The sequence below is a fragment of the Lygodium microphyllum genome, chromosome 26 (assembly GCF_053477565.2).
Source record: "Lygodium microphyllum isolate KBCC chromosome 26, Lygodium_microphyllum_v1.1.10, whole genome shotgun sequence".
In the NCBI taxonomy this organism is placed as follows: domain Eukaryota; kingdom Viridiplantae; phylum Streptophyta; class Polypodiopsida; order Schizaeales; family Lygodiaceae; genus Lygodium; species Lygodium microphyllum.
In genome coordinates this window covers 20,103,974-20,115,869 of record NC_141160.1, presented here as the reverse complement: position 1 = coordinate 20,115,869, position 11,896 = coordinate 20,103,974, and the positions used below count along the sequence as shown (strand labels likewise).

The 11,896-nt window shown below is 42.1% G+C and overlaps 1 non-coding gene across 1 annotated transcript; it reads left to right on the top strand.

Moving 5' to 3' along the window:
* The first annotated feature begins 2,730 nt into the window (after positions 1-2,730).
* On the top strand, positions 2,731-2,883 carry LOC148013030 (5.8S ribosomal RNA). The gene has a single exon (XR_015688980.1). It is a non-coding gene; the product is annotated as a 5.8S ribosomal RNA (ribosomal RNA).
* The last annotated feature ends 9,013 nt before the right edge of the window (positions 2,884-11,896 follow it).

Here is an 11,896-nt window from a genome sequence, read left to right as displayed (position 1 = left end):
ACGATGGTAAAAATTGGAGAGAAACAGGTGCCTTATGTTGCTTTCGTGGATCATGGTTCAGAGATTAATCTCATAGTTCGTGGAGTTTATGAAAGTAACAGATGGCCTATGGATGTAGAGCATGGGTGGCGTATAAGAGCCGCCAACAACACTACAGGTGATTTGTATGCTGCCTGTCCCAGTGTCAGGGTTTCTATTGGAGATGTAGAGGAGGATTTCCATTTCTTTGTGCAAGATTCATGCTCTTATCCCATAATTCTTGGACAGCCGTTCATCACAGAGATGCGCATGGAAACAAAGGTAATGGATGTTGGATCGACTTATGCACGGATTCGCAGTAAAGATGGCATGAGAGCAGTACAGTTTATAACTGTGTGTGTGAACCATGTTAGAAACAGGGATACTCTTAGAGATGCACCTTTGCCCAGTGTGAGGGATTCGGGTTTTCATTAGGTATCGCCATTTCGCGAGACGACGATGGTACAGAGCAAAGGAGATTGGAGTTCTCGCCTCCTGGCAGTAGTGTTTTCTCCTCCGATTTTGTTGGGATTTCAGCAAATAGTTCAATGAGTTATCAGAAGACTTCTAAGTTGCCTAGAGCTGCCAGGCAGCACATATGCAGGAAGGAGAAAAATTTGAAAAATATAGGAATTTTAGAGGATGATGAGCACATAGATGGGATGTATGATAGTATGATTTGTGCAGATACGATGATAGAGATGGAAAATATGTTGAAAACTGATATGCACAGTTGTCACAGTAATGTATTAGTGCAATCCCTGGACATGTTTCATGAAATTGCAGATTTTGTGTCACAGATTGAGTCAGAGGCGAAGATGGCTCAGCAAAAAGTGTTGAGTGCTGAAGAAATTCAGCAAACAGAGTTTCCAGCTGATTATGATCAACTTACAAAGACATAGAGGGCTGAAAACTTTCAGCCAACAGAGTTTACTACTGAAATATTTCAACATCTAGAGTTTAGGGCTGTTCCTATGCAGTCCATAGAGCAGAGGGCTAAGGATATTCAGCCATTGGAGTGCAAAATTGCTGATTTACAGCAAGAATTGAGTAATGCAGAGGATCATAATGAAGCCAGGGTTGACACGAAATACAAGACTGTGGATAAGAAGATGAAGCCAGTAGCTGTACCACTTCCACCTGACAGTGATCAGCAAATAGAGAGGGCTGCCAAACAGCCAAATTTGAGGAATCCGGAGCATATAGGCCATAAATTTTCAGCAGAGACTCTTGCTGAATTGAAAATTGGAAATAATGATTTCTTGCTACCTACAGAGAAGCAATGCTTTCAGGAGATGCTTGAGCGACATGGAAGGGGGTTTGCTTTTTCCCCGCATGAGATTGGATGTGTGAATCCAGATATTGTTGCTCCTATGGTGATCTTTACTATTCCTCATATTCCATGGAACCTCCAACCTATTCCAGTGCCTAAGGCACACCTGTCAAAGCTGATTGATTTGTTGAATGAGAAAATCAGGATGGGAATCCTAGAGCCTTCATCTGCACCATACTCAAATAGGTGGTTTACGGTTCCAAAGAAGAATGGTACTCTCCGATTTATACAGGACATGCAGCCAGTAAATAGAGTTACTATCAAGAATGTTGGTATAGGTCCAGTTGTGGATGAGTTTGCAGAAGCATTTGTTGGACGTGCCATCTATTCTTTAGGTGATTTGTATTCGGGATATGATCAGTTTCAGCTGGCTTTGGAAAGCACGGACATAACCACTATGAGAACTCCTATTGGGCTTGTCAGGATGTGTACCTTGCCTCAAGGTGCCACTAATTCTGTTGCGCATATGATGAATGCCATACATAAGGTTCTTCGTGATTACATACCTTAGCTTACCATGCCTTTCTTGGATGATGTACCCATTAAGGGGTGTGTAGAAGAAGAGAAGAATGAGAGTCTAAATAAGCAGGGATGCAGATACTTTGTGGCTGATCATATTTCAGCTTGTGAGAAGATTTTGGCCAGGTTAGGAGAAGTGAACTTGACACTATCAGGGCAAAAATCTGTTTTTGGTATGAATGAGGTTGTCATTGTTGGACATATGTGTGGATATTATGGCAGGTAACCCTCACCTGATAAGGTGGATGCTATAGGCAAGATTACGGAGTATTGTTCTACCACTTCAGAGATACAGAGGTTCATTGGAGCTTGTGTGTTTTATATGATTTGGATACCTCATTTTGCACACATAGCAGATTTTTTATATCAGTTGCTTCGAAAGGGGCAAAAATTTTATTGGGATGAGAGCCACACTAGAGCCATGCAGAAATTGAAGAAGTTATTGCAGATTTCTCCTACTCTCAGGAAAGCGGATTATAATTGTGGAAGGCCTATTGTATTAAGCGGGCTTGCCTGATGAAACCGTGGGCTCAAGGGTTTGGCCTTGCGAAAGCTGGGTAATAGGTAGGTTCGTCAGGCGCGGTCGGCATCCTCTCTCCCCTCGTCGGAGTCGGGCGACAGTGGGGGAGGCTATGCTTCGGGGTCGTCCCGCGACCGTGTGGGTGGAGGAGGAAGGAGGGACGCTTTCAACCTCTCTCCCTTGCTCGGGGCGATCTCCCTCCGTCGTGCTCGTTCGGGCACGCCGCCGCCTCGATAAACCCTTTGCCCCTCCCCGCACGTGGGGGTGGCAGGAGGAACTTGATAAACCTTGTCTTGTTTGAGATTCCTCCCCTCGGGAGGATCGAAAAACAAAACGCAATGACTCTCAACAACGGATATCTTGGCTCTTGCAACGATGAATAACACAGCGAAATGCGATACGTAGTGTGAATTGCAGAATTCCGCGAATCATCGAGTCTTTGAATGCAACTTGCGCCCGCGGCTCGTCCAAGGGCATGCTTGCTTGAGCATCCCTATCTCCCCCACACCCTCTCCCCTTCTTCGGGGGAGAGGGTGGAATTGGTCGTCCATGCGTCCGACGTGATGCCACGGTTGGCAAAAATGTACCGGCAACACCGTGCGGTGACGTTGCTCCGCAAGGGTGGTTCGTCTCCTCGTCGAGGTGGCGACTGTTTGTGGGTGCCTCTTCCCGGGTGGCACTAGTCCAATTGGCATAGGTTGGGTTGTGGGTCAAGATGATGCAAATGGAAATAGGTTTGCTATTCGGTTTGGGGCGAAAGTCCTAAACGAGAGACAGAGGAGATATCTGCAAATTAAGAGGAAGTTATTGGGGATTGTTACGGCTCTCAAATGTGACAAGGAGTACTTTATTGGAGCTTCAGTTATGGTAGAGACAGATTGCTTGCCATTGATAGGTATGATTACGAGTTGCTCTACTCCGGATATAGCTAAGTTGAGATGGATTGCATACATCAAGTCATTAAATCCAGAATTCAAACACATAGCAGGGAAGGATAATCCAGTGATTGGCAGATATGCTGTCTAGAGCCGGATATGATGATGAGAAGATACTACTTGCAGAAGAGGATGATGCAAAAATTTCAACCGCTATGGTTGATCATGTTTGCCATGTCTATGATATTGTGGCTTTCATAGAAGAACTCTATGTTGGAGATTGGTTGCAAATTGGCAAGTACCTTAGTACACTAAGCAAAAGAGATGAATAGACAGATGAAGAGTTCAAGAAGATCAGAAGAAAAGCATATGGTTATTTTCTCAAGGACGGATTTCTTTGAAAGCATCCGAAGAAAAGAGGTGGATTACCTTTGTGGGTTGTCTGCGATAAAGAGACACAGTTACAGGTGATGAGGGAGTTTCATGAGAGTCCTTGGGCTGGTCATAGAGGAGTGTGGGCTACTTATGAGAAAATCAAGGAAAAATATTGGTGGAAAGGCATGTATAGAGATGTTTCTCACTTTGTAGAGACTTGCAGAGACTGCCAGATGTATTCGGTAGTGAGTCATCAAGATGAGCTTCATCCGACCTATCCGCTATGCATTCATTATAAGTGGGTCATTGACTTAGTTACTATGCCTATGGGTCTATGGCAGATGAGATATATTGTTTTGGCTAGAGAGGATCTTACTAATCATGTTGAGGGCAGATCTTTGAGAACGAAGACCACTAGTGCAGTGTGTAAGTTCTTATTGGAAGAAATATTGTGCAGGTATGGATATGTGGGTAAGATCATTGCGGATTGCGGTGAATTGGATGCAAATGAAGCTGAGTTTTTCTCCCAACTAGGAATCAAGTTGGCTCTAACCACAACATACAATCCAGAGGGAAATGGGAAGAGTGAAATAGGGCATCCGCCGATAGTGAAAGCATTAGCCAAAGCATGTAGAGGACGGATTGGAGAATGGCTGAGACTTCTACCATTTGCTTTGTGGGCTGATCGTACGACTCACAGTGTTACCACAGGATATATGCTTGCAGAGTTGATGTATGGTCAAAAACCGGTTATGCCGACTGAGACTTGTGCTTTGACTTGGTCAGTTTTACCTTGGCAGGAGGATTTGATGAGAGAGGAGCTCTTAGCTCTTCAGATTCGGCAGTTGGAGAGAAGACCAGAGGATATTCAGCTAGCTATTGATAGGTTGAAGGTTTCTAGACTAAGAAATAAGGACAAGTTTGATAGTAGGCATCACTTGCGGCCTAGAGCAATAGAAGAGGGAGACTGGGTATTAGTCTTTGATAGCAACCTTTAAAATCAGCATACTGCACTTCGGAAGATGGTGAAAAGATGGTTTGGGCCGTACATAGTCAGACATGTCTTTGACAATGCAACATATGAGTTGACAGAATTGGATGGGACAGTGCTTAGAGTGCCTATTGCAAGAAAAAGAATCAAGATTTTCAAGAAAAGAGATGATGAAGATTATGCATTGGAAGAATTTGCAAGAGAAGAGCAACAAGAAGAAACTCCAATAGAAGAGACAGATGATACGACAAATAATCTTGTTGATATACCGGAAATGCACAATGAAGAGATTGATCTATTTGTGGATCTTGATGATAATGATCATGGGTAGTTGGCCCATCCGGAGGATGCACATGATTAGAGGGGGTGGATGTCGTATTGCTGAACATAAGAGGTGTGAAATCCACCCAAAAGTTGTGTGTGTGGGATTTGTTACTTTGTATATACTTAGTCGTTCTGTTTACATTTATTTTCTGCGTGTGAGTATAGTGGAGAGAAGTCTGGAGGCATAGTGATGGGCATGTATGGGAAGTTTGGAAATATTATGGATGCGAAGATCGTGTTTTGTGAACATGCTGAGCACAATGTTGTATTACAGACTTTATAAAAAGTCTGAGTCTTTATGGCGAGAGTGCTACAGTTGAACAAGTTTAGGAACTTTTGGGGATCGTAGAAGGTCAGGTTGGTTTAGATCTTCAGCTTACTGCATCTAATTCAGATCATATTGATAGGATCTTATTATGCTTTGATATTAGAAAGCATTGGCATGTGGGAATGCCTAGATTTTACCCTATCCCAGTTTTGGGTGATTCTGCAGGTGTTGATACCTCCATTTATGGGGACACTGTGAAATATGTCCTTAAGGCCAGCATGGATAATATCAAATTGGATTACTATGTGATTGGGACTTATAATCATGACAATCACACGTTTACTTTGGATGATTCAATTCAAGACCTTGGACTACGCTATGACTATAGCAAATTTAGCCTGGGGAAAGGAAAAGCTAGGGATGGTTATTTTAACACAGATGCTATTTTTGAAAGGAGGCTTTTGGGGGGAAAGAGAAAAAAAAATCTTGCGTGAGAGAGAGAGACAGTTCTTAGAGACCCAGACAGAGAGAGAGAGAGAGAGAGAGAAAGAGACGGCGTTCTCAGAGATCCAGAGACACAGATGGAGAAGTGCCAAAGTTGACGAAGGAGGGACGAATCCAAACGGACAAATAAGATGACGGAAGACAAGTGTATCGAGAACTGAAGACAAGAAGACGCTAGAGTAAAGGGGAAGGACGAGATTATGGCTGCGATAAAGAATGTCAAAGGAGCTCTGCAACAATGGAAGACGTTTGGAGGCTGCAATGATCTGAAGTGGATGGTGGATGAAGATGGTAGCTTCAGCAGGTCTGGGACAACGTGCTGGAGATCAGCGGGACGAAGGGGAGCAAGAGGTAGCTGAGAAGCTCTGACAATGTGCTGTAGATGGTGACCAGAGAGGAGATAATGCAGCTGGTGACGAGGGAAAAGACGATGGGACAAAGGGAGTGATTAAGACTGGGACCAGGGTGACTCCGGGAGGGAGAGAACAGCCCAGATAGAATCGCCAATTGAGCCAAAGCAAGTGCAGGATTTTGACATATTGATTCCATTGCAATATCACGAAGGCTTCCGTCATTCCATAAGGATTGAATTCAGCTATTGATGCCGCAGTGAGCAAGACGTCTAATATGGATGATCCAGATCTTTATTACAAGGTTCGTGCATATAGCACTGATGTCACGGCCTCAAGGTTTCATCCTAAATAGGTGGGCAAAACGCTAACTGAGAAGAAGTGGAGAGCTACAATTGACAGGTTTTTGATACGGATACAAGGAGGGGGATGCGCATCCTTTCATAAGGGGAGAAGTGTGGGAGTTTTTGCTTGGGCACTTTGTTACTGATAGCACTTACGTTGAGCATGCAACAATCTGCAAATCTCGCAGAGAAAAATATTTTCAAATAAAAGCAGAGTGCCAATTCCTCGACTCTGCAGTTGGAAGTGGTATTGTGGTAACTCTACCTCGAGTTGATGAAAATGGGCACCCTATAGATCACCAAAAAAACAGAGAGAATCATTTAAATGCTAATGGTGAAGGCTATAACAGACAGGATGCACTACCTAAATTTAGTGCCATTGTAATTACAGGGAAGGGTAAAGCCTTTGCAGCCTGGAAGGTGATGCACTACGTGCGCTTGAGATAGAAAAGGTCAAGAAGACAAAGTGAATGCAAGCCATAGCTACCTTCTCACCATTGATAATGCTCTTCTGGCTCTGAATCAGCAAGTTGATACTGTCTCTTCCCTTAGTTCCTCTTGGAACCTCTCTGAAAACACTCTCTATAGTTAGTACAGCTTTATTTTCTGAGCCTTTGATAGCTGTATTCAATGAAATGTTAGGAGTAAAACGAAGAAGATGCACTTAAGAAGCTGACGTTTTGCAAGTGCATTCCATGACAGAAAGTAGAGGAACTGAAACAGGAGATCAAAATGATATTTCCACCAACAACGATGTATTTTGTGGTTTGTCCATTCATGAAAATTCTGAATAAACTATTGACATAACAACAGACTCAAATACTGAAATGAGATTTCATGCTTCATATCAGCAGTCGGCTGAGAGGAGAAAGAGAGCATAAGATTAAAGCTAAAACTCTTATATTTAGTAAGAGTCCTTGAAGGGTAACTTGTCTTGGTTTAACTTTTTCAACTGAGCAGTCTAAATCTTTGGAGAAAACAGGAAGAAGAGCATTTGGATTTTGTAGAAAGAAGTTTCTTGGAACTAGATTCACGGGACGATTGGTTATGCTTCATTGAACATATAAAACAGAGTCTTGGCATCATTTTCTCATCTTTCTTATTTGCTTGATTGATCTTCCATCTTGAAATTCGTCAAGATCCTCTGTGGATGCAACTTTGCTTTCGAAAACCCTTCGACAATGGGTCCTACATGTATGTACTTTCTAAGTAATGACACACTAACACTTTGCACTCACTTTCAACAATAGTTGATAATATTGACAAGGTTTGAATCATGCTATCTCCGAAATTAGGTTATATTGTTGACGTGTGGGTCCAATGATGCTGAGGTGATGGTCACACATCCTCTCAACCCACTACCTAGTAATATTTGGCCTCTAAGGTGACATACACATTTACATGGTGAAATATCAACTAAGTGGGTTTTGTCAATTTAATCAATTTTTGGCTCCTAAGTGGTTGTAAATATTATCCATATTAATATGTTGCTACATTATTAAAATTTCCTTATATAGATGAATGCTAACTCTCTTTTGAGCCAAGTATCAAGGATATTCATCTCACATCATGGAATACTAAAATGAAAATTCAAGTTTAATGAATTATTCCATTTTTAAACCTCAAAATCAATCCATTTATGCAATGCATGTACAATTTAGTAAATAGTAGATGCAACTAAGTGCTTGAGAATTTATATAAATAGTAATCAATAATTAGAAATCAATTTTATTTCAAAAGTAATCCATTTGTGAAATTCAAGTTCATAATATGAATGGGTTGAGGTCTATAATGCATCTATATCTTCAAGCATCAAAGTGGTAATCCTTGCTTTGATTCTATGATCTAAAAACTACAAAGGGCTAATGATGATTTCCATATAAAAGTACAAAGGGATAATAATGATTGTAGTATCTAATAGGTAAAAAAGGACCATGATTTTTCCTATGTTAAAGCATTAATTAAATGATAACATTAGAATAGAGAAATTTCAAGCATAGTTTTATTCAACTTAAAGACCATGTGAAAAGGGCTAGAATACCATGATGAGGAGTAAATGGTCTCTCTTTTCCTCATTAGCAAAATCATGTACAAGTCATTGTGGACAAGCAAGTGTAAGAGTATTAGGTCTTCACATGGTCGAGAATGTAATGAAAGAAGCTGAGAGGAGAGAGAAGGAGAGCTGAGGAGAGAGAAAGGGAGCAAGAAGAATAAGGAAGAAGACTAGAAGAATAGAGAGAAAGAGATAAGGGAGAAGGAAGCCATGGAAGTTGGAGATGAAGGTGAAGAGTATGACCTTGATAATAACTTCTTGCCCTAATCTGGGGCTCTTACACCTTAAATACCCTGGTCAATGTGATGGGGTGTCTAAATCCTAGTCGGTGTGTATCCGCTTGTTACAATCCATCCCCACTTGGAAGGTTTTTTCGCTAAAAAACAATGAGAAATAGAGGGGAATGATGGGTGGGCTAAGGGAGCATTGTAGAGTACTACTCAGAGCCCTTTGACAATGAAGATTAGGTGTGGAGAGACTAGGGATAGCATGCAGTCTAGGACCAGGCTGCTGAAGTAAAGTGGTCACAACTTTTGCTAGGCTGCTCCAAATAGGGTGTACCATATGTCGAAACGGAGCTTATGACGAGTACTTTCAGCCTATGTAGAATGCACATGCATATGATGTGAGTAAGTACAAACTGTTCTAAAATAGTGTGCAGTCTATCGGCAAAGGGTGGGCAATTTGGGGGATGGCCAGCTAGTAGTCCTCCAGCCGTTGGGGTTCACGGAGTAGGGAAATTCATTGAGGATGGTTGCTAGGTGTCAAGAGGCTTCTTCCAAGGGTAGGCCTTGCCATTTGATGAGATATTATTTGATGGATTTGGACCGTAAGTGCTTATCTCACTGCTCAATGATTGCTTCAGGAACATATTGAGTGATTCCCTCTTCATCTATGGGAGGGAGTTCTTCCACATAGTCCATTGAGGAGCCTACAAAGGGTTTCAACTAGCTGATATAAAACACATTGTGGACTTTGGTGGTAGGGGGGAGTTCTAAGCAATAGGCCCAGTCACTAACTCTCTTCAAGATCCGATATGGGCCATAGAAGTGATGGACCAGCTTGTTACTGCTACCCTCTTTGAGAGTTGAGTAGCAAGACTTAGGCACTTTCAAAAGGACCAATTCCCCCTCTTGGAATTCCAAATGCCTTCGTTTTTCATCAGCATAGAGTTTCATGTGTGTTTGGGCCTTTTGAAGATTCATTTTGCATTGCTAAAGTAAAGCTTGCATGGGATCCAATTTAGCTTGACTTTGAGGGTTGATCTTATCATAAAACAAGATTGTAGGAAGGGGAACCTTATATCCATATAAGGCCCCAAAAGGGAAAACTCCAATGCTAGAGTGTGTGGAGTTATTATATGCAAACTCAGCCAAGTGAAGCCACATATCCCAACTATGTTGTACATCATGGAAAAAGTGCCTCAAATATGTCTCAAGCCTTTTGTTCACTCTCTCAGTTTGGCCATCAGTCTGAGGGTGGTATCCAGTGGATGGAGCAAGCTTGGTCCCCATGGATGTGAAAATTGTCTGCCAGAAGTTTCTCATAAACTTTGCATCCCAATCATGTATTATGACTTGTGGTAAGCCATGCATCTTGAAGACATTTTCCATAAACTGAGTGGCCACCTGAGAGGCAATATATTGGATCTTAGTGGGGATAATGGGGGCAGCTTTGATGAGGTGATCAACTACCACATAGATATTGTTCCACCCTTTCTTAGTTGCAGGAAGGCCAAAGATAAAGTCCATTGTGATGTGAGTCCATTTCCCTTCAGGGATAGGAAGAGGCTGCAAGAGGCCAGTGGGCCTGAGTGTACTATCCTTCTTTTGTTGGCATGGAACACATTTGGTCACAAAGTCCTTGACGTCCCTCCATAAGCCTTTCCAATGAAAGCTCTTGGCAATCCTGTCATATGTTTTAAAAACACCCAAGTGACCAGTAGTGAGGCAAGAATGCATCTTCTCCATGATCTTCTGTGTGAAGGGGGAAGTGTGTGGGATGACAATCTTCCCACGGGACCAAATAAGGCCATGCTTGAGCTGATATTGGGTGTTTTCAACCATAACCCCATGCTATAATTTCTGAAATGTGTGGCTGAAGTGATCATCTAACCAGTAAGCCTCTTAGAGCTCTTCAACCCAATCATTGTGCAATTCTGAGATAGAGGACACTCTTCATACCCACATTCAAGAGAGTGAATCCACCACAATATTATCATTGCCCCGAGTGTGTGAAATATCAAAGTCATAGTTCTGTAAGGTTGCCACCCATCGCCTTTGCTTAGGAGTCAAAGCAGATTGAATCAAGAAGTACTAGAGGACTCGATGGTCACTTTTTACTTGGAAGTGGCTACCATACAAATAGTGCTACCATTTCTTGATGGCACGGAGGATGGCCAACTGGTCATATACATTCATTTGCATCTCCCTCCCATCAAGCTTGTGGCCTTCAAATGCAATCACACCATGCTCTTGCGACAATACTACACCAATATCCCAACCACTGGCATCACAATGAATGGTAAATAGCTTAGAGAAGTCAAGGAAAACAAGGATGGGGGTTGAAGTAAGCGCATCTTTTAACTGTTTGAAGCTATGATTCGTAGTGGCATCCCAAAAGAATGACTCTTTTTTTAAGCGATTAGTCAAAGGAAGGTCCTGCAATGGTGGCATAGCACTTAATGAAGCATCTGTAGAATGAAGAGAGACCAAGGAAGCCATGCAAAGAAGTGGTGGTGGAAGGAGTGGGCCAATCTCTAACACATTGCACCTTCTTCAAGTCAGTATGTATATCATTTTTGCTCAAAATGTGTCCCAAGTACTCCAAAAATGTGTGCATGAATATACATTTGCTCTCCTTAGCAAAGAGTCAATGTTCTCTCAATATGTCAAACACCCTCCGAATGTGTGTCAAGTGCTCCATAGATGACTTGCTGTAAATGAGGATTTCATCAAAGAAAACAAGCACGAACTTGAACAAAAAGGGCTATAGGATTTTGTTCATGAGGCTTTGAAAGGTGGCAGGGGTGTTAGTCAACCCAAAAGGCATCACAAGAAAATGATAAAGTCCACGATCAATCCTAAAGGCCGTTTTGACCTCATCTCCTGCCCGCATATATGAATCTGATGGTAGCCAGAGTGCAAGTCAATCTTAGTGAAAAATCATGCCCCTTTAACTCATCCAGCAAATCATCAATCCATGGGATGGGGTAGTGGTTCTTCATTGTAATTTTGTTCAAATCTCTGTAGTCAATGCACATGCAAAAGGAGCCATCTTTCTTTTTTACTAGGAGGACAAGGGATGCATAAGGGAAAGAACTCGGTTCAATGAAACCCATCTCCAACAACTCCTTGATTTTCTTTGCAACCTCTTCACACTCACACTTGGAGAGTCTATAGGGGGGTTTATTCACTGGCTTG